At 40.1% G+C, this 21397-nt stretch overlaps 1 long non-coding RNA gene across 1 annotated transcript in view; it reads left to right on the top strand.

Moving 5' to 3' along the window:
• Positions 1–6598: 6598 nt before the first annotated feature.
• The window catches only part of LOC133842653 (uncharacterized), a 65593-nt gene continuing 50794 nt past the window's right edge, over positions 6599–21397 (top strand). Inside the window, exon 1 of the long non-coding RNA XR_009894420.1 lies at positions 6599–6650. This is a non-coding gene — a long non-coding RNA (uncharacterized LOC133842653). The remainder of the gene's footprint in view (positions 6651–21397) is intronic.

Genomic DNA, 21397 nt, shown 5'->3' with positions numbered 1-21397 from the left:
TGGACTTGTGGCGTCTCTGATTCTGAGCGAATCAAATGCATTAATCCAATTTACGCAGCGTCCACTTGCTCCAGAAGTGTGTGTTTTGTGCCCCCGCCAAAGCTGTCAGTGCAACAGTGAAATGAAAGGAGCATTGCATTCGAACTTGGCACCGTCTTCTCCCGAAAAGATTTCTGTGTAAATTTGCAGATTTTTCAAAAGTTGGCAGCACAATTTAAGAGCAACGCAATCAGCGTTAAGCAATCTTCTTTCCCCGCGCGCTCTCCTCTGAGAGAGCTCAACTCAAGTGCAGGCCGTTGACAATTTTATTTATTTACAGTTGGCAACTGTCTATATAAATTGAGGTGCACCAGTAGGATGTGGAAGGTGCTGCTCTCCAACTCCTGCTGCTCCTTTGGTAACTTTAACTCGAACTCCAAGTCGAACTGCAACTCCATCTCCTTGAGCCAGACAATGTCAACATAGTTGCAATTAATTTGTAACCGATTATCATCTTCAGGTGCCAAATAAACCTCTCGCAAGGCGGAGGCTGAAACTTGTTGAGTGTGTGTGTTGCCTCCTCCTCCTCCTCTCTCGGTATCGGTATTTTGCATACAACATTTTACTCGCAACTCGTCTGCTTTATGTGCAACATGGACACATAAACAAGATGCCAGCCAGCCAGAGCCCCAGTTACTCGAGACACATCGAAAGAACAACACACAAAACCAAAGTGCGATACTCGGACTTGAGTTCTACTAGACATCTAAATGTATTTCAGTTTGTTGTGTGTGTGTGTGTGTGTGCCAGAGTTTCCCCCGACCTGACAGGTTGCCAACACTTGACGAATTTAATTATTTCGATATTTTCCACACACACCACAGACGTTGCAACGTGTTGCGTGTTGCATTCCACATGCATCATGTCCGATCGTAATGAGAAAATATGGCATTTGTGTGACAATAAAGTGTGCTTCGCACTTATGTTACCCACATCTCCTCAATCCCCATTCCAAACCCAATCCCAATCCTGATCCCAATTGCAATTGCAATCCCCAATTCGTGGTGCTGGACAATCTTTCGCTCGCTCTCTCGCCCAGCATTTTGCATGCGCCTAAATTATGTTGACAACTGTCCGTAGCGTCTCATTGCAACGGCTGCTACTCACTCATTATGCCTGCAACATGGACTCGCACTCGTATCATATCGCCCGCTCTTTACCACAGTTTCGCTTCGTTTCGTTTCGTCCAATGGCTAAACATGCAACATGCATGCAAGCCAGAGTCGAGTCAAGGCGAGTCGAGTCGTCGGTCTAATGCCTGCACCATTTATTAAATGTCTCCATGGTGCGACAATAACTTTATCAGGCCAAAAACGAGAAGATGCTGCCACAGCAGCAGCAGCAGCCGCTGTTGCAGCCACCGACAGACACTGACCACTGGCCACCAGACACGAGCCACAAGCCACAACAAGTACGTGCAACGTGCGGCAGAAGACAACGACGACGACGACTTTGCATGTCTGTAACTGAGCTCCAGTTCTGAACTCGTTGCGCTGCCAAGTGCACAAGCTTAACCCATTGATGCACAGCTCTGAAGCTTTAGTAAGGTGTAGAAAATATTGTTGACGATTTTACAGAAAAGGAGGAAGGAAGGAAACTAATAGACAACACAATTCCATTAAAAGCATATAATCTTTATTATTGAAACTTCAGTAATGTGTAGAGGAAATATATGATAATGATTTCAAAGTAGAGGAAGTAGAGGAAGAGGTAATGTGAAGAAGATATATATTATAATGATTTTGAAAATAAACAGCAAGAAGTAAAAGAAAGGAAAAAATAACTTAAAATTAATTTAATTAAAAGTAATTAGTTTTTATTTAATCTTATATACATATTTCATTATTACATATATTTACAAATTTTAAAGTGCCCCATAGTAGTAATCTTTATGACCATAAATTTAGTACGAAAATTGTGAACAATAAATTGAAAACCAGACTGAAACATTCGCTTATTAAATAAATGAAATGAAATGAAACAGATGTATATTTCTTTGGCGACAATATCCCAAGCAAATTTTATTATAACTTGTCGGAAATATATTTTTGAATTTAAATTCCAAATACAATCTTGTTACAGCACAGCTTTTATTAGTGCTATTTTCTCTTGTTGAGAAAATGTCCCCAAACGCTTCCTAATTTACTATTTTCCATTTTGATGTTTCTCTTCACTTTGACGGGTGCGAAAAAAACGCGATTAAGCTTGTCTGGGAACAGCGCTTAAATTATAATAACATTTAGGAGACTCACATTTACTCATAGTAGTAGTTGTAGTTAAAAGAAAATCATAAAAGTGGGATCTTTAGTGGGTTAAGAGATAGTCAGGTGTAGTGTTACCATGGCTAGCGTTATAGAGTGCAGCAACATCCACATTTACCAGCTCATTAAAAGCCACTGCACCCACCACGAGCTCTCCTCACATTGCGTGTACATTGACCCAGCAGCTTCTGCTCCTGCTTCTCCGTTCTGTCACATTCCGCTGCTACATTGGCTTCTCATTGCAGCAGCTGAGATCCAAAATTGGCATGTGGCGGCCTCATAAACCGAGCGCAAAAGCAAACGACGGCCATTTTGTGTGCAGGCCTTGTAAATTTAGAATTTACACAAATTAGTCGAGAAGCTGCTCGCTCATTGTATAAATTCTAAACGAGTTCGATCGCATTTGAGGTTGACAAACCTGTCGGTGAAGCTCATTTAAAACGGCACAAAAAACAACAACCTACAAAATTTGAAAATAAAAATGTCAATGGCGCTTTGCGCTTGCATACGAAAAATATCATTGGAAATAATCATATCAAAAATATAAAAAAAATAAACTTTGTTGGTGCTGATTGAAATAATTTTTGTTTTTTTCGGGGCGCCTAATGAGAATTTCGTGTTTCTCAAAGGCGGCTCAACAAAATGCCAGCACATGCAAATTGTGTGTGTGTTTGTTGTGTTGTTGAGGGCTCATAAAATAAATAAAGCGAACTCTTCTTAGCATCTCGTGGCTCAATGTGCCATAAATTCTAAGAGTTTATTTTCATTTTTATTTATTTTGTTTGAAGGGGTCAATATTTGCGTTAAGTCGCCATTTAATGAATAACACACACACACGCTCAAAAAATCCAATTCCATTCGATGCGATTTGAATCGTTGAAACGTTGCGAGGCATCCTCCGAGCTTGTTTAAGCATTTGACAATATCATTTAAAGCGACATTTTCGTGTTTTCTTTTTAAACTTATTTTGTTTTTGGCAACAAAGTCGCGGCAAGTCGCATTTTGAGGCTCGTAAAAAGTAGCTATAAACATGTCAAGCAACCGCAACGACTATCCCTGAGAACTCATTATACCCTGTAGTTATTTTGAAAGGGTATGAGACAGTTTTAAAAAATGTAACTTACAGAAAAAAGGAAGTAATATGCAAAATGTACATTTTGTAGTAGCAATCAATGACCAATCAAAATGTTGTTTAAAGTGGCTTAAATGTTAAACCAAAAATTAGTAAAACTAACCTTTTTTCTGCTGCCAATATAGGGTATCTGCTGATCAGATAAGGTCCACTAGTTCTTGCTGCCGACTTGCTTTTTAATTAGTTGTCTCGCTGACGCTCGAAAATCGAAAGCTGCACACTTGTCTTGTCGCCATGGTGTGTCTCTAGACATGATCCAAAGACAACATTGGACTGAGAGACAGACAGCCAGTTAGTCAAGCAGGCAGGCAGCCAGTTGGCAAAGAGCCGGCCACCCCGCCCTTTGGCAAACAGACAACGAATCAGGTGTTGGCTATTTCCATTCCATAATGGAGTCTTGACTTTTGAGTCCACAAGTTGTGTTTCATGGTCAAGACGATTTCAAATGGCGTCTAATTTGACTAAATTATGCATTCAGCCACCGATCAACTTGTTTTCCCAATCAGTTTTGTCGTTGGCCTGTCATAAAATTTGTATAATTTTTACGGTATCATAAAGTGACAGTCATGAGTTTTTAGTTGGAAGACGAGCTCAAGACTATCACTGTGTCAGTTGCGGCCTTTTGTCTCTTTGATTTGCTCGTTCGCATTTGTATTTTAATTTTGATTTTCAATCCACAAACACACGTCCCCAACTATTGATTGTTTTTTAATGAAGCTCCGCTGGGAATGTGTAACGCAATTTGATGATTTTAATTGGTTACAGCTAACAGGCGGCGTAATTATCGGATAGTTTTGTATATTTATCGAAAGATTCAACTTGACACGGTCAGAGCCACAATCAGTAAGATAGATACACAAAGCCAACGAGTGCGGCTTGTAAAGATCTTGTTTGTAGTCAGTCGAACACGAAGGGAAACATAATAATGGGAAGGAAATGAATAAGATTAGAGTTAACTGAGATTCGAAATTTAGTCAGCTATGGCGTGGAAAATTAATTTTACTATCCAACAAACGAACTGATTGAAAATTTGAATAGATATGAACGAAAAAAGAATAGAGAAGCTTGTTAATATTGAGTTATATTTTATTATCAATACACCATTTAGTTGCTCCTCAATGAATGGATGTGAAATTTGTGAATGATTCTCAGGAAAAGTTGTAAAGGAATTTCAGTCTCTCTTGATGTTTATACCCGCTATAGAGTAGGAATGTGTTATCATTTTGTGCCTGGAGAAAATGAAAAACGCCTAATTACTACGGGTTTTAGTTTCTTTGTTGGATAAGATAGTATATTTTGCCCTCTATGGTATATTTTGAATGTAGTAATATATTAATATACCAAAAATAAGCTATGGTATATTTTGGTATCTGGTATATTTTTTATCTCTATGATATATTTTGAATGTAGTACTATAGCAATATACCAAAAATAAGCTATGGTATATTTTAGTATTTGATATATATGTTTCATCTCTATGGTATATTTTGAATGTAGTACTATAATAATATACCATATATAGTTTTTGGTATATTTTAAGTATTTTTGCGGTATCTTACAGTTTCCCATACTCAACTGTAATTTTCTTGCTTCTTTCGTTTGTCTTTCTTCAACTTGTCTCTAATTCGTACAACCGAAATGCAAACTGACAAGAAAATTCAAAACAAACTTCTCCATCAATTTGGGGTCCCCCAACCTCGACAGCTTGTCAGAGCTTCCTGCTGTTTGCTGTTGTGGTGGTGCCCCGTGCTGCACTCTCTGCACTGCCTGCCAGCCTGCTGGCCGCCCAACTTCCCCTGGTTTTCCCCTGTCTCTGGTCACCAATTTAATTGAAACGCCCACGTCATAAACTCTGAGGCAGTTTTACCTGCCATTTTGCCCCATTGCGTGTTCGAATGTTTGCCATTTGCACCCACGCCCATTCTCCAGCTCTTAAACTCCAGCGGCAGCTTCATCTCTGCAACGATGAAGCACAGAGTGAGAGTAAAAGAGAGAGAGCGAAGAGCGAGAGAGAAACAAGCATTGAACCAACTTCGAGCGGGCACTAAATTTTTGGGTAAAATTATTGTTATTACACAGAAATCGTTTATTATTAATTTTAATGTATGGCAGCAGACGGCCAGACATTGCAAGCTCTGGTCAGGGAAAGGTGCAGAGGTAGAGTGGGTGACAGAGACGAGGGGAGGGGAGGGGGAAGCGATACTCTTTGCATGTTGCGTGCGTGACGTGGATAGACGACCGACCAGCCCATTGGACGCGTGCAGTGCGCCGTTAATGCAACCAATTCCAATTCTCCAAGTAGGCAAAAATCCGTAGCAAACGCGAATGCGTCACGTGACTCACACCCACATCAGTTGGACTTCGTCCTGCTATTGTTTTTTAATGGTATTTGGTTGTTGTTATTGTTGTTGTGTGTGTGTGCGAGTGTTAGGCAAAGGATGTGCCCGGATGGGCGCAGCTCATCGGTTTAACTTGGTTGGGCATAGGTAACCTAACAAAAGCCCACAAACAACGACGAGCACGCGTCCCAATATATGATATTCTCTCAACCCTCATCGTGGCTGTGTTCCTGCGATGACTGGCCTAGGGCTGCAACTTTTTACGCCTAATTGAAACGACTCGGAGGCAAAACTTTTCACCTTCTGACGTGCGCTCAGCTCGTGGGCTCATTAATTATAATTTTCATGTTGAGTGGGTTGCCAACAGGTAGAACAACAAGGCAGACACGTTAACTCTATGCTGCGTTCACACCATCTTTGCGTTTGAGTGTGACCAGATAATTGGAATATAAAAAACAGAGTGTGAACACAAAAGTTATGGTATTTATTGAATATTTAGTGTTCTACTATATATTTATTTTAAATTTGGAAGAGTTTATGATAGAAAAACATGTACACCTTTGAGTGAGACTATATAACATTTATTACAGAAAACAAAGTACAAAGTAAATTAATGCTTTACAAAGTCTGGTATTTATTGATAATATGAATATAAAATATGCTTTACTAAATTTAGTAATTATGGAAATTTAAAGTTTCTAAAATACATGCTTTTAAATTAATTTTATTATAGTTCATTATGAAAATATTAATACGCATGAACACTTTACAATATTTACTATTAATTAATTTTTATTTCAATATTTATTTATTTACAGAAATCATTATATATACAATACTAAGAGAAAAAGTGACAGCACGAAAGCTTTCAACAATGGGGTATGTAAAGAAATTATGTCATTTATATTCTAGAGTATTTCTATATTATTTTTAAAACACTTCACTTTAAAATTAGAAAATAAGAGTACAATAGAGCAGGGTATTAGTAGAGTATGCGGCTATTCTATAAAATACTATTAGAACTTTTCTTAGGTGTGATCGCACCATAAGCTGCAAAGGGTTGCAGCACTGGCTTGCAGGGTGTGTTGTCATGTTGCACGATGTAAATGCGACAGCCATAAAAAGCTGATCCGGCATAAAATGCATAAAAATGTGCTGGTAATTCCAAATGGAAATTACAAAATGAAAACTTTTAACTATTTTCCATGGTGTATCTTAATGCCAAATGTTTTCCACTGCTGCACTTTTTTTTTGTTGGTTGCACTCTACACCGATGATAACGCTGACTCGAATGAGGGTTCAGTTTGGCCGTCAGTCTGCTGCACGCTCTTTCTCTGTTTCATCCTTCCTTCCTTCCTGCCCTTGCTCAGTCTTTGATAGATGCGCAAAAGTACTTAATCATTGTGCGGGCTAAATTAATCAAGTGGCTTGTACTATGCGTAGTAGCTCGGCGCTTCTGTCTGTCTGCCTGCCTGTGAGTGTTCAGGGGGTCGAACTCTGTTTTTAATTTGTGCAGCTCATGGAATATTCAAACAGCATATGGCTCGTCTGGGCTGCAGCAATCCTTGAGGCTGCATAAAATTAGGCAAAACAAGTAGGAAATTAAAAAAAGAAAAGAGCATTTCAAGCGAGTGTCATATGGCGCAGAGATGCGGGGCGGTTCGCTTTGAAGGACTTGGATTCTCTGGTAGCTTATGATTAATCGACTTCATCTGTTGGATTGTTTACCATTTCTTTACATTTCTTTTGGTTTATTAGAACGCGAGCTGCTCTCACTTTAATGCGCGTAAAGCCATAAAAAAGAATTTCTCTTAGTTCTAGTTCTGCTTTCGTTATGGTTAATGTGGCTAATGGTTAATGCGAGGGAACAGCTTGGCCGTAACCGGCAACAGGTTCATCGAAAAGGAAAAAACAGGCAGCAGCTGGCATGCAAGTTGAGGAATTTTAAATCATGGCGACAATTTTCACAAATTCCTGGCGCAAGAGGCAATAGTTTGGTAAGCAAATTGGCAGCAGTAAGAAGAAAGAGAGAAGCATCCCCAGCGTCAGCAATTGGCAGTTGGCTGCAGTTGGGGCAATTGTTTGGTCTGTGCGGCATTTCAGCAATCTTAAGTACGCCTACAAGAACATGTAAATAGACTTTCGGTATCGAAACAGGAACATGGTATGCAATTTGCTCGTTTGACACTTGAAATATGTGGCAACAATACTCTATACGAGTAGAGTACACTTACCTCCCCTTCCCCTTACCCCTTACACACACACACACACACACATGTGAGTAAGAGGCGGCCCGACCACAGTTGCAAATGCATTTTCTATACGCGACTTGACTCACTATGTGCCTGTTGTTTATAGGCAAATGTCAGACGACGACGTCGTCGCAGGCGGTGACAATGACAAGCTAAGCAAGCAAGTTGAGAGGGAGACGCAAAGAGAGGCAGAGAGAGAGAGACAACTGGCAACTTGCGACGTGCCACTTGCAACGACAAGTGGCCGAGTAGCTGCCACTAAACAGAACTCCTCTGAACGCTGACTCGCCAACAAAACTGAACTGGACTTGTTCAAATGCTCCACTCTCTGCTCCCCACCCGCCTACCGTGCTTGGCTGGCTGAACTTTGAACTCGAACAAAATATGCGGCCAACTTGTTTTCGATACCCGCCCCAAAAGCAGCTGCAACGCCCCCAACTCAGCGCAGGCAGCGTCTGCTCAACACTCTTTCAATGAGCATGCAGCATAGCTCAATGCTTTTGCTAGGCAAGTGCAAAGCTGAATTTGGTTGATAATTCGGTATATATTGCACTCTATGGTATATTTCGAATGTAGTACTATATTAAAATATCAACTATAGATTTTGGTATATTCAGTATTTTTTCGGTAAATTAATTTGACATATTTTTTAATTAATACCGCACTGTTTTGTCCCTGTTTCAAAATGGGTAACCGGTTCTTACTTAGCTTTGCTGATGATTTGGTATATTCAGTATTTTTTCGGTATATTAATTTGGTAGATTTTTAAATGAATACCACACTTTTTTGCCCTTGCTTCGGTCCTTAGTTGGCTTTTCTGATAATCTGGTATATTTAGTATTTTTAGGTATTAATATGGTATATTTTGAGAATAATACTACACTGTTTTGCTTTTATTGAAAATGGGTAGCGAGTAGCTTTTAGAGCATACTCGACTGTAGCTTTCTCACTTGTTTTGTATTTAAGGGCCGCGTTAGAGTATTAAAATGTCGTCGATTTTAACTGCTTGGTTAAATCTGCAAGTCTTGCAGTTGTTGTTAAGGTTGGCTCTGATATCAACGCTGAGTGAATTTGTATGTTCACAGTTTAAAAGAGCAGGCGCGAAAGTGAACACTGATCCGGTCGGTCGCTGGTTTTGTGGCCCATGCCAGGCCATGTTACCTGGGATATTGCTGCTGCTGGCTGCTTCGGCTGCTTGGCTTACAATAGCTCAAGAATACCGCTATCATTATTCTTAAACTTTGCGGCGGTGGCGTTGTTGGGTGACTCCTTGAGCAGCCGCCTCTAGACTTTAGCCCCCAGTCGATTCTCATTTTAATGAACCGCCGTTCTATTTTTCGCTGATCTTTCGCCACTAATAGGAACGTGTTCACGTCGTCGTTGCTCCTTGGCGAGACAACGACACCAACAACAGCAGAAGCAGCAGCAGCAGGAACGACAGGGAGCAAACTTTAGCGCATGGCAGCAACATAGCAACGGCTTAAATCTATGAGGACGCCTTACAAACTATGCTTAAGTGATTGTCAAGTTAGGCTTTTAATTTATCATCCATAGACAACAGCAGCAGCCGACGACGACGACGATGACGATGGCGACCACTCGGACTTGGGGGCTAAGTAGAGGTTATGCCTGGGTTAGGCTACCATTTTTTGCTTTTATGCTGTGGCTGGACTCGCTGCTCGCTGTGGCGGGCAAAGTGTTTCGCATTGCATAATCTCGCGCTTCCTTGACGCGATTCGAGCAGAGTTGTTTCCCCTTTTGTCTCTCCCGACAGGTTCTGCTGTGTTCTTTTTGTGGACCCTGCTTGGGTGTTCGATCGTTCCACATTCCGGCATAATTGATTTTAAGCACAGACTCCTCGCTAATAAATCGTAACTTTATCGCAGTTTGCTGCTCGTCTGATGGCTGCTGCTGTTGCTGGCACTTGCTGCCGCCGTTTTTCCGGGGGCGGCTAATGTTGATGATTGTCCAATAAATAATGATAGCAAATGTTGGCATTAGAAAAAGCTTTTCACACAGTTTTGGCCCTTGACCGCCAACTGCCACTTGGCGGTCACGTACATTATCCAAATGCTGCCCTGCACTTGACGATGTGGCTGCTGCTGCTTTGGACTTTGGTTGCTGCTGTTGCAGTTTAACAAATTTCAGCTCGTTTATGGTCAAATGGCATTGCACTGCCTTCGCGGCAGAGGCAGACACAACGGCAGCTGCATGGCCGCCAATTATCCGTACAAGATGCAGCAGCAACAACAACGGCAGCAACAGCAGCAGCGGCCCCCGCAACCCAAACGATGCCGAACCCGAGATCCCGAGCTTTACAAGTTACTTTACCTTGCCGGTCGGTCCAGTCAACAACATCAGCTAAAGTGCTTCACTTGGTTGTTGCTGCCGCCTGCTTGTTTGCTGTTGTTACTTGGTTGTTCATTCCTTGTCCGTTGTTGTTGTTGCTGTTGTTGCTTTGTCGCCTGCTCTTTGCTATCTGGCATTGCTTGTCCCAGGCTTCTTTTTATCCTATGCGTCTGCTATCGCCTCTTGTCTCTGGTGTCTGTTCAGTATTCGTTGTTCTCAGTTCTCCAACTCCAACTTCTAGCTTCTAGTTCAGCTCCTCCCCAGCTTCTACTCTATACGCGGATGGACCGTGTTCTGTTGTATTTTATCGCAAATATACTACTTGAGTAGCTTTATGGCCCATGTTGGCCAATAAAAAGCTGACAAAACAATATTCTCCTGTGCAAATTTGAACTAGTCAAACAGAAAATGGGCCACCAAACACAAGCATAGCAACAGCTACAACTAATCTTTGGCGTTTGTCTTCGAATTGAAAATGCGTAGCAAAATAGTAAATAATTATAAGAATTGATAAATATCGCAAAATTTTAAGTAGCTGCAGCTGCACCTTCAATGGCGACCTGATTTCCTCAACTGCCGAAATGATGCCGAAGCGTTTTCAAGTGAAGAGTTTGATTTATTTTTTAAATGTCGATTATACATTTGGATTAAAGTTTTTATACCCGGTACCCATGTGTAAAAGGGTATATTTTGCATGTAGTACTATGTCAATATACCAAATGCAACATTTGATAAATTTTTAGTATGTTTGCAGTATATTAATTAGGTATATTTTAAAATAAATATCGTTTTGCGTTGCTATATTTTGTTCTCAACCGTATATTTTGAGTGTGCTACTATATTAATATACCAAATATAGCATTTAGTGTATTTTTAGTTATTTTTCGGTATATTAATTAGGCATACTTTAAAATGAATACAGCTTTGCTTTGTCGCAATATATTTTGAATGTAGTGCTATATAAATATACTATGTGTAGCATTCGGTATATTTCTAGTATTTTGCAGTATATTTATTTGATATATTTTCAAATTGATAGCGCACTATTTTGCTTTTAGTTACAAAGAGTAGCTGGTGTCTCAAAGTCGAGCACACTCCACTGTAGCTTTCTTATTTCATTTTTTGGGTGTTCGCTCCCGAAGTTTGATCTTTTATTAATTTAATATGCACGCCCGCCCGTTGGAGGCAATAAAGTTGCTACATTTTACGCTGATGCTGAGAAACGTAAGTCAGCTACCTCAAAAAGTTGTGGCAGTTGCGGGCGTGGCATTTGTTCTTGTTGCTGCGAGATGCGGCTTAAATCAAATAACAAAAATGATATTCGGGTTTATTCGGTTTAGAGTTTGAAAAGGCGCTGAGTTTTTCGAGAACAGGAAATATAATTTAGCTGACGCGGCGTGTGGTAATTAAAAGGGCAAAGCAGGTACCCAATAGAAGGCGTGTCCAGTTCGGTAGCGATTAGTTTAGAAACAACACATACACACCGAAGAAATCGAGCACACAAATCAAAAGACTTAGGCAACGAACTCGCAAGGCAAATCGAAGCTTTGAGACAAACAAAAAAGTTCCCACATAGTTGCGAACATTGTCAATGCTATCGACAAAGACAATAAAATTAATATACATAAAACGCCTGTAGACAACAACAACGAGAATTCGATGGATAGAGGATTGCCAGTTGAAGACCCAAATCTAAGACCATAAATATGAAACGACGAAGGGTAGCGAAACATGGAAACCGCGTTGGCTTTGGCTGCTTGTTAACAAGTTCACCAACAGCAGCAACAGCAGCCTCAAGTTCCAACAGCAACAGCAGCAGGTAACACACACAACAGCGCAAAAAACTGAACAACAACAAAGTATCATCTCTACACTTGGCCCAAAGATCAAACGCATACATTTTAGCGGCAGCTTTTGATAATTTTTTTGCTCGCTGTGGTTCTGCGTTTTGCCGAAACGCAACATTTTTCATATTGTTTATTTTAGTTGAGATATTTTTTGTTTTTGTATTTTCGTTTCATTCGTTTTGTTTGGTTTTGCGCAACTGGCGCTCGCCCCCCGATGTCGGCATCATTAAATTAAAACGAAATTTAAACAATTTCACTGAAAATTATACACAATGAAGAAGCTGCCGAGGAGCAAGCGGAGACTGAATGAAGCTCCCGACAACCTGTCGAAAAAGTCTGCACAGACATATACCAAAAGTCAGCCTGTCAGTCAGTTCAGTCCCAAAGTCCCTTGTCCGTTGTCCGTCTGGACTGAAGACGAAGTCAACGACGACGAAGACGACGACGCATTTGGTCTGGACAGGTTGATTACTGTTAAAATTATCACTGATTGTGATAAGCGATAACTGTGTGAGCACGTCAAGTCAACGACGACGACGAAGAAGTCGACGAATTTTGATGATGATGATGAGGATGATGCCAAAGCTGAAGCCGATGCTGATGTTGATGCTGATGATGGTACGCCTGATGAGTTTCGGGACTGTTTTGTTTGCTCTCGCCTCTGGGGCCAAAAAGTTGAGGCGCATAACGAATTGTTACAAACCTAAATGGAGCGGCTCGTTAGTCCAACAAGTTAATGTGCCTTCCGTTGCAGTTCGAAATGGAGTTGGAGTATGGGAGTATATCGGAGTTTGTGCGTCTCGTGTGATATGTTAATAAGCATTTGCCACTTGTTTCTTGTGTGAGTTTTCCGTTGCTGTTGCTGTTTGCCGTTGCATACAAATTATACGAGGCAACAACTAACTTTTACCCAAGTGTGTGGATTGGCGCAAGACAACAAGTGTTTGGCAACACCTACAACATCAGAGAAAGTTTGTCTGGAATGTTGTGTGCTGTGTTGTGTTAGATTCCCGCCTCCTCTTATATTGAATGTATAGCAAACGAAATGCACTTTGTTGAAGCTCTTAGCGTGGGAAATGCAGTTGATTTTGAATCTTTTTTGCTTTTGGCAAATCATAAAGAATTCATTGGAAATCGCTGAGTTGTTGTCCGTATCGAAACGCTATTGAAATATGGCGGCTAATAAGACCACTTTTATTGCTCTCACACAAAATCTCTTTGAATGCCTGAAACAAAGTACCAAACCGCCAATGAGAGCTGATCAGGAGGAGGAGAGTGAGACAAAAGCTGCGAGCTATAAAATTAAAATAACAAAACGCGTGAGGCAAACAAAAATAATAATAAAAACAAGGTAAATAAACCTTTAACGCAAAAACAAAACTGTAACGGCAGCCAGCAGCAGCCTGGATTAAAATACAAAATGCCATCATAAAAATTCAAATAAAAAAATTTAAATTATTGATTAAGATCGACGAAACAAAATATTAAAAACTCGAACTGAATGAAGCGTCAAAATAAAGCCAAGTGAAATTTGTTGAGCCGTCTTAGCTAATAGCTGACTAATAGATACACTCAAATCTAGTTCTTAGTAAGTGAGTCATGCAAGTCAAGTAAATGATGAAATGATGAGTAGAGGAAACTTTCAAGTATCCAAAGCAACACCTCAAAGCAACAATTTATAAACTCACCTAACATGCTGACCAATCAATCTACAAGATCTTCTGAATGAAGAGTATTTTTTTTTTCAACTGGCTCTGAGGGAGTGACATTATTAATTTATTAAATTTATTTTAATTACAACTGCTGCTCTTAGATAAATGCCGCCATTGACTGGCTCTGGCTGATGAAAGAAGAGAGAAGTCGTAGAAAATGTGTTGGGCTGGGGTTGATTGAGCGATGCTTTACGATGACCATTGGCATTGAGTCGCTGAGCTTTTTTGTTTGGGGACTATTAAAAGATCCATAGCTGATTATATTGGGTAGCCGAGTTTTTAATGCATCTACAATCTTTATGCGAGGAGATTTGTAACATTGTGTTGAGACTCATTTCGATGCGGTTCCGCTTTGAGTGGATTAGTCGACGGATGGCTCAAGAAGACAATGGGCATCGAGACGCTCAAGTGAGTCATAACAAATCACACATTGCGTATGCGCGATTTTATAGGAAATTGAAACATTAGTTTCGTCGAAGGGATTACTCAGTATGGAATGGGGGAACTTTTTAACTTTTTGAATGTGGGGCATACAATGTAGTCTTCTTTGTGGTTCGCTGTGGCTACCCACGGAGCAGCAGGCAGCCAAAGAAGTCTTCCGAGTGTCGCGACGGGCAACCCACTTCTTGGGCCACATTTGCATATGAGTTCATTTAGCAGTTTAGGAACTTGGCACAAATAAACTTCTGCAGCGCTCTGTGTTCTTCTATGTTAAAGCCACGAAACGTGTGCTAATTTACATGAGATCGCATCGGACCACATCCTCAAGCACACATCCACATCGACATCTCTGTTTTCATTTGGGTGTGTGCTCCCAAAAAAAAAAATAGCAGAAACGAAAAACAAAATACGAAGAAAGAGCCAGGAAAAAAGGCAGCAAAATTAAATCAAAAGCGCGATACGCCAACGTGGACCCGCCGCAAGCAGCCCACTCGATGATGATGAAGAGTCTATCGTCGCCTGGCAATCGCCTATCGAGCGAATGCTCCTGCATATAGTACTCCAATATGTTTATCCTCTTCTGCACTGCAAATGCGATTCTTAAAGCCAACGAGTTGTTAATCTAGAAGAGCAGCTAGCAAAACGAAGCTGGAAGTGATAAGAAAGCAACTGAATGGAAGTCGCTTTCCGCTCTCCTCCTCTTCTTCGATAAAAAGCATATGGGCATTTCCAAAATCGCGCACGGGACATTCGTACGCGTTCAAAGTAAAAACACGGCAAAAAGGAAACGTTTTTTTTTTCAACTGAAACGCTTAATGTACAGCATTTTATTAGCTCTTTCATTGGTGCAAAGATTGATGATGGGTATTTTTTCATTTAGAAGATAATTGCAGAAGTCAAGTGATTCGCACGGGACACAAAACGGAAGTGGTTTAAGAGGTCAACCAATTCAAACGCAAATTTCAGCTAATCCAGAGGCAATATTTTAATACAACTAATTTTAAATTTTTGTGCATTGATGCCTCATTAAGAAGATTATAATTTTTTTCAAAAACGACTTGTATTTTTTTAATTCAATTTGAAGTAAATTCGCACGGGACATCGCGCACGGGACATTTTTTACCACCACTATTTTTACACCCGCTACCCATAGGGTAGAAGGGTATTATAACTTTGTGCCGACAGGAAATGTATGTAACAGGTAGAAAGAGGCATCTCCGACCCCATAAAGTATATATATTCATGATCAGCGTCAACAGGTGAGACGATCTAGCCATGTCCGTCTGTCCGTCTGTGTGTCTGTGTGTCTGTCCGTATGAACACCTAGATATCACAGACTATAAGAGATAGAGCTATAATTTTTTTTCGACAGCATTTGTTATGTTTGCACGCAGATCAAGTTTGTTTCAAATTTTTGCCACGCCCACTTCCGCCCCCGCAAATCAAAAAAGTTGAATAACAATCGTATTTTTATAGCTAGAGTTGCGTATTCTGGTATATAGAATAATAACTATAATAGTTATGATTCCTAAAAATTTGGTTGCGATCAGACTAAGATTGTGGAAGTTATTAAAGAAATACTTTTGTATGGGCAAAAACACCTACTTACTATGGGTCTGAGTTTCTTTGGCTGACAATCTGGTATATTGTGCCGTCTAGGGTATATTTTGAATGCGGTACTATATCGATATACCATACATACCAGTTGGTATATTTTTTAGTATTTTTGTTGAATATTTGGTATATTTTGAGAATAATACCGCAAAATATATTGCTTTTTTTCAAAATGGGTAGCGGGTATCTCACAGTCGAGCACACTCGACTGTAGCTTTCTTACTTGTTAATTTTGCGGCAATGCTGCCAACTTACTCCATCATTCATATTGTGTAAATATGAGAGAGGAATAAGTTGGTACTTATGTTGTGTACTTACGGTCGCGCACGGGACAAACTTTAAATGATCACCAAAAATACAAATATTTTTTTTTCTCCAAATTTTTTTTATATATTTACTGCGCGCATAAACTCTGTTTGCAAAAAAATTTGATGCAATTCGAACAAGTGATTTGGATTTACTGATAAGAAATGTTGTTTTCGGTCGCGCACGGGACATTAAAATAAGTGATAATGCAAATCAAAATTTTTACCGTTATTGGTGATCGCATGTTACTTTTTGCGTTCTCTTTCGTTTCTTGCAATCTCCAAATGATTTTACAAAGCAAAAGACAAAGCATAATGCATTTATTTTAGAAGTTGTTATCAAAACAAAATATGCCCTACAAACATCATAATCACAACAGGTGCGTTTGCGGGACTTTGCATTCGAATATTTTGAAATCTATAAATGATAAATGCAAAATTCTTTCAAGTTTATTAAATTTGAATATTTCTTTATGTAACCATGTTGGAAAAAATCATTTTCAAGAAATTTTAATTTTTTGGTCGCGGTGGACCTTTCTGTGGAAATGCCCATATTTCTTTAAGTGTATGCAGCAGGCGTCGCCCTGGTTAAGTCGAAGGCGGCCCAAGGCTGCATTTCTATGTTGTTTTTTATATCCGCTATTCATTTGGTAACAGGGTGTTATAACTTTGTGGCTGCTGGAAATGTATGTAATTGAAAGAAAAAAGTGTCTCCGACACTATAAAGAATTTATATATTTATTTATTAGTGATAACAGTATATTCTGCGGTATATTTTGAATGTATAACTTTAACGATATACCAAATATAGCCTTTAGTATATGTTAAATGTAGCAATCTAACAATATACCAAATATATTCTTTGGTATATTTTGTATCACGTTAACGATATACCCAATATATCACTTAGTATATAGCAAGTATTTTTGCGGTATATTTTTTTGGAATGTAGCAGTTTAACGATATACTAAATATCTTTGGTATATTTTTAATCTATGCCTTATTTGGTATATTTTTAATGTAGCACTTTAACGATATACCAAATATATCATTTAGTATAGTGCAAGTATATTTGCGGTATATTTTTTGGAATGTAACATTTCAACGATGTACCAAATATAGTCTTTGGCATATTTCAGTATTTTTGCGGTACCTTTATTTGGTATATTTTCAAATTAAGATGTACCAAATATCGCCTTTGGTATATCTTTATTCTAGCAATTCAACGATATACCGAATATAGTGTTTGGTATATTTTGCGGTACATTTATTTGGTATATTTTCAAATTAATACCGCACTGTTTTGCTTTCATTAAAAATGGTTAGCGGGTATCTCACAGTCGAGCACACTCTAGATCTCTTGCTTGTTTTTTCGGCTGGCCAAGTGGCAAGTGCAGATTGCGAGCATTAGATGAAATATTTATATTGTCTATATGAATTGAGCTGGCGATTCGCCACTGCGGCGAGGCCAGCCAAAAGTTCTCGCAGCAGGATGCCAGTCATATCGCACAGCAGAGTCTCTCTCCATGGGCCATGGCAATGGCATGGCAATGGCTTCTCGCATCAGGTAGCGGTAGCAGCACACACAAGTGTCCAGCGAAAACGACACAGAGATATGAGCCCATTCTGCAGTCACGTTTTATTTAAATATATGCGCGTGCGGGCAGCTGTAGCAATGCTTCCCTGTGTTGCATGCTGCAGGGGGGAGGGAGGCAGAGTGACGATGAGTTTTCCCATTCGAGATGTCGATGTCGTTGGCTACTGTAAACGCCATTTCAGCGATATATGAAAAAGTAGCTCAAATGTAGATGAGTGCTGCTGCTTTAACTTGGGGATAATATTGTAAAGCAATTCAATTCGATTGGCTGTCATCTTGGCGCTTTGGCCCTGGCGGCGACAAGTGTGCTCAAATTATGACTCAGGCTGAGGCTTTTAATTGCGATTCATTTAGTGTCTTTTGGCCAATTTCGTGAACAAAACGGTGCAACTGAAATTTCAATTACTCGAACATCACGCGCAATCAACAGATCGTCGCCTGGGCTGCTGCTGCTCTATGACTCGATGGATGATTAATAACCAGCTCAGGCATTCAATTCTCATGCTCTTCTTCCTGGTGCATCGCGTGATGAGGTTTGCTCCTGCACTCAAAATGCATTGCACCACACCAAATTGCAATTGTTTTCAGTTTGAAACTGAATAAAGGAAGGCAAAAGTCGAATGACTATTGGAAATGTAAAGTAACAATTTTATGGTATTTAATTATTTTTTTAATATAAAATAGTTTTCTCTGCCTAAAAACTCTTAAAACTGATTAGCAATTTACTAGTAAATACTTTTAAAAAGTTTTGATTCTCTTTTAGGTCTTTTTACACTAAAACTATTATGAATTCTCCCTCAGCACTTCCTTTTTAATGGCAAAAGTGGAATGACTATTTTAAATATAAAGTAACAACCTTATAGGAAATACTATTTATTGATTTATAGAATAGTTTTCTATGTATAAAAACTTCTTGAACGGCTTAATCTAAAGGTATTTTGAACTCTCCCTCAAGACTTCCTTTCTAAAGTCAAAAGTCTAAACACTTTTTGACATTTTAAAGTAAATATTTTTTAATGATTTCATTATAGAATAGTTGTCTATGTCTAAAAGTTCTTAGGTATGTTTACTCTAAATATATTTCGAATTCAACTTCAGCACTGCTATTTCATAGTTCATCTCTTCCCATTCTTTGCACAGCTTTACTTTTAGAGCATTTGTTATTCGCTTCTTTAGTAAGCTCAACATACCTGAGAGCAGCTTTGCTGCTGGCTTAGTTTATTTGCCAAGCGGCTTTTGACACAGTAGTTAACCAGGCACATAATAATAATGGAGTACTTCGTGCCATGGTCGCTGTCTGTCCATTTGGCAAAAAAGCAAAAACAGGTAGCTGCATCTCTCCAGCAATTGCAGTCTCCCATTACATTTATTATTTATTAATAACATAATTTATTGTTTCATGGCATTCATGTGAACTTCATGAGCCTGTGCTTCTGCTGCTTTGTGGCTGCTTGCCTGACTCTGTGCAACTTGTGCTTTGTTCATAGCAAGGGGCAGGCACAGGGAGGAGTCTCTAACCATTGAATTAAATGCAAGCTGGTGGCGAGCTTGGAGCTTCAGCTTCGATTGCTAAACGGGGCATTAGGTCGTCGCCAATTGTTAGACGAAAAATTGGCGCTAGTTTGGCGCGACGTTTGCGCGCTGCCCCCCTTCAGGTTAGCGGCATGCGGCATTTGAGCAACGTCCCTCGTAGTGCGGAGTAAATTGCGCAAAAGATTCTTAAAGTTAACGGCCCTTCATAAATTTTGTTATGAAATATGTGCGCGCTCGTTTAATATGCCATCCGTTCAGTTCAGCTCTCAGGCACCACCAAAAAAAGCCAGCGAAGCACAACCAAAGCCAAAGCCAACCTCTGGCAGTGCGCAGTAGTTTTCCCTCGAGAAAAGTTCTCATCCATGGCCGAGGCATTTTCCTTCATCGTTCATTGTGGTGGCTGCCGTTCGTTTGGCAAGTGGCATGACAATAAAAATTTACGATTGCTTTTATGGATTTACGAGGTTTTATTTTGTACAACGGCGTTTGGCGTCGTCGCATCTCTGCCGCCCACTCATCCCTTGAGATGTCCGCCGTAGACGGACGTCTGTAATTTGACGCTAATGAGTGTCAAAGTTGATAGTTTGATTTTGGCAAATGGCGTAATTGTGGACCACAACGTGCGACCAATTGTGACGCCTACTCTCTGGAAAATAGTGATTTCATTGGACAGTGAGTGGCCAATTTCTTTGAAGCAAAAGCTTCAATAATTGCAGAACAATTGCCGTTTGAATTTCTCTTTACTATCATCCTCATTTGCCACTTTGTAATCTTAACGAATATTCTTTCAATGACGTTTGCTAGATATCTTTGATAAGTCACACACACACTTGGCTCTAATCCTTAAGCATATTCTGATATTTGCGCATTTCGTGTCAGCAAAATGTGCTGTGCAGCGGACTGTGGTAGCTTTCACTGTTACCCATCGCTTAAAATCAATTTTATGACTCTCGGCCAAGAAAGGAGGCAAGAAAAGAAAAGTAGAAGCACATGCAGAAGGCCTGCTGAACTCTGGCCTGGCAAAAAGCAAAAAAAATTTTCACGCCGCTGCCACAACGACTGCGAGTGGCACAGCCAATTGAGGCACTGCATAATTTCACCTACCCAAACGAAACGAAACGAAACGGATGAACAAACGAATCTTTGGGGCATTGTCGTCGCCATCGCCAACGTTGGAGGCACGCACGCAACTTTCATTGAATTAAACCCTAAAAATATGAAGCTTATCACAAATCAGGCAGCATTGGAACTTCATCACCTACTTTGAATGTTGGCTACCGCATGAGTCGCTGCTGCTGTTGTGGCTGCCACTCGGTTTGACCTACATTCGTGTCCGCAGATGCGGAGGGAAGTAAGTATAAACCACTGCCAGACACAGACACACCGAAGTTGAAGATGAACTAAAAATGCAATATACAAAATATGTGCCGCCACAGCCGCCAAAAACAATTTACCAATTTATGTTGAACTGCGTTGCGTTGCGCTGAGCTGCGGTTCTTGATCCTCGACAGTCTGCACAACAACTTGCAACTGTTGCTCATGTGCATCCTCATCTTTATCCCGATACCTATACCGATACCGATTCGACTGACTCTTCCACTGACTTGGCAAATCACTAAATTTATATGTTTTCTGATTCAAAATATTTATTGCCAAACCAAAACCAAAAACCAAAAGCGCAACTCGCGCTGGCCCCAAAAAAGGGCAGCAGCCAAGTCCAAGTGTTGCCTGGTGGTGACTTCCCCGACACAAAGACAGACAGACAGACGGAAGGCAGGCGAAGCTGTGCGCTCAAATTGCCTGAAAAATGGGAGGAGGACATTAAAATTCACCAAATGTATTTATTACGGCACCAAGAAAGCAATACAGCAACAGCAACAGCATCGACACAACAGCCAAAGCCAACTGATGCGTCGACCGCAGCCGCAGCCCACATACAAAACTCACTCTGTGTGTTTGGCCAACAGAAAGAGTCA

This window comes from Drosophila sulfurigaster, chromosome 2L (genome assembly GCF_023558435.1).
Source record: "Drosophila sulfurigaster albostrigata strain 15112-1811.04 chromosome 2L, ASM2355843v2, whole genome shotgun sequence".
NCBI classification, from domain to species: Eukaryota; Metazoa; Arthropoda; class Insecta; order Diptera; family Drosophilidae; genus Drosophila; species Drosophila sulfurigaster.
This window is presented reverse-complemented; position numbering and strand designations above follow the sequence as displayed.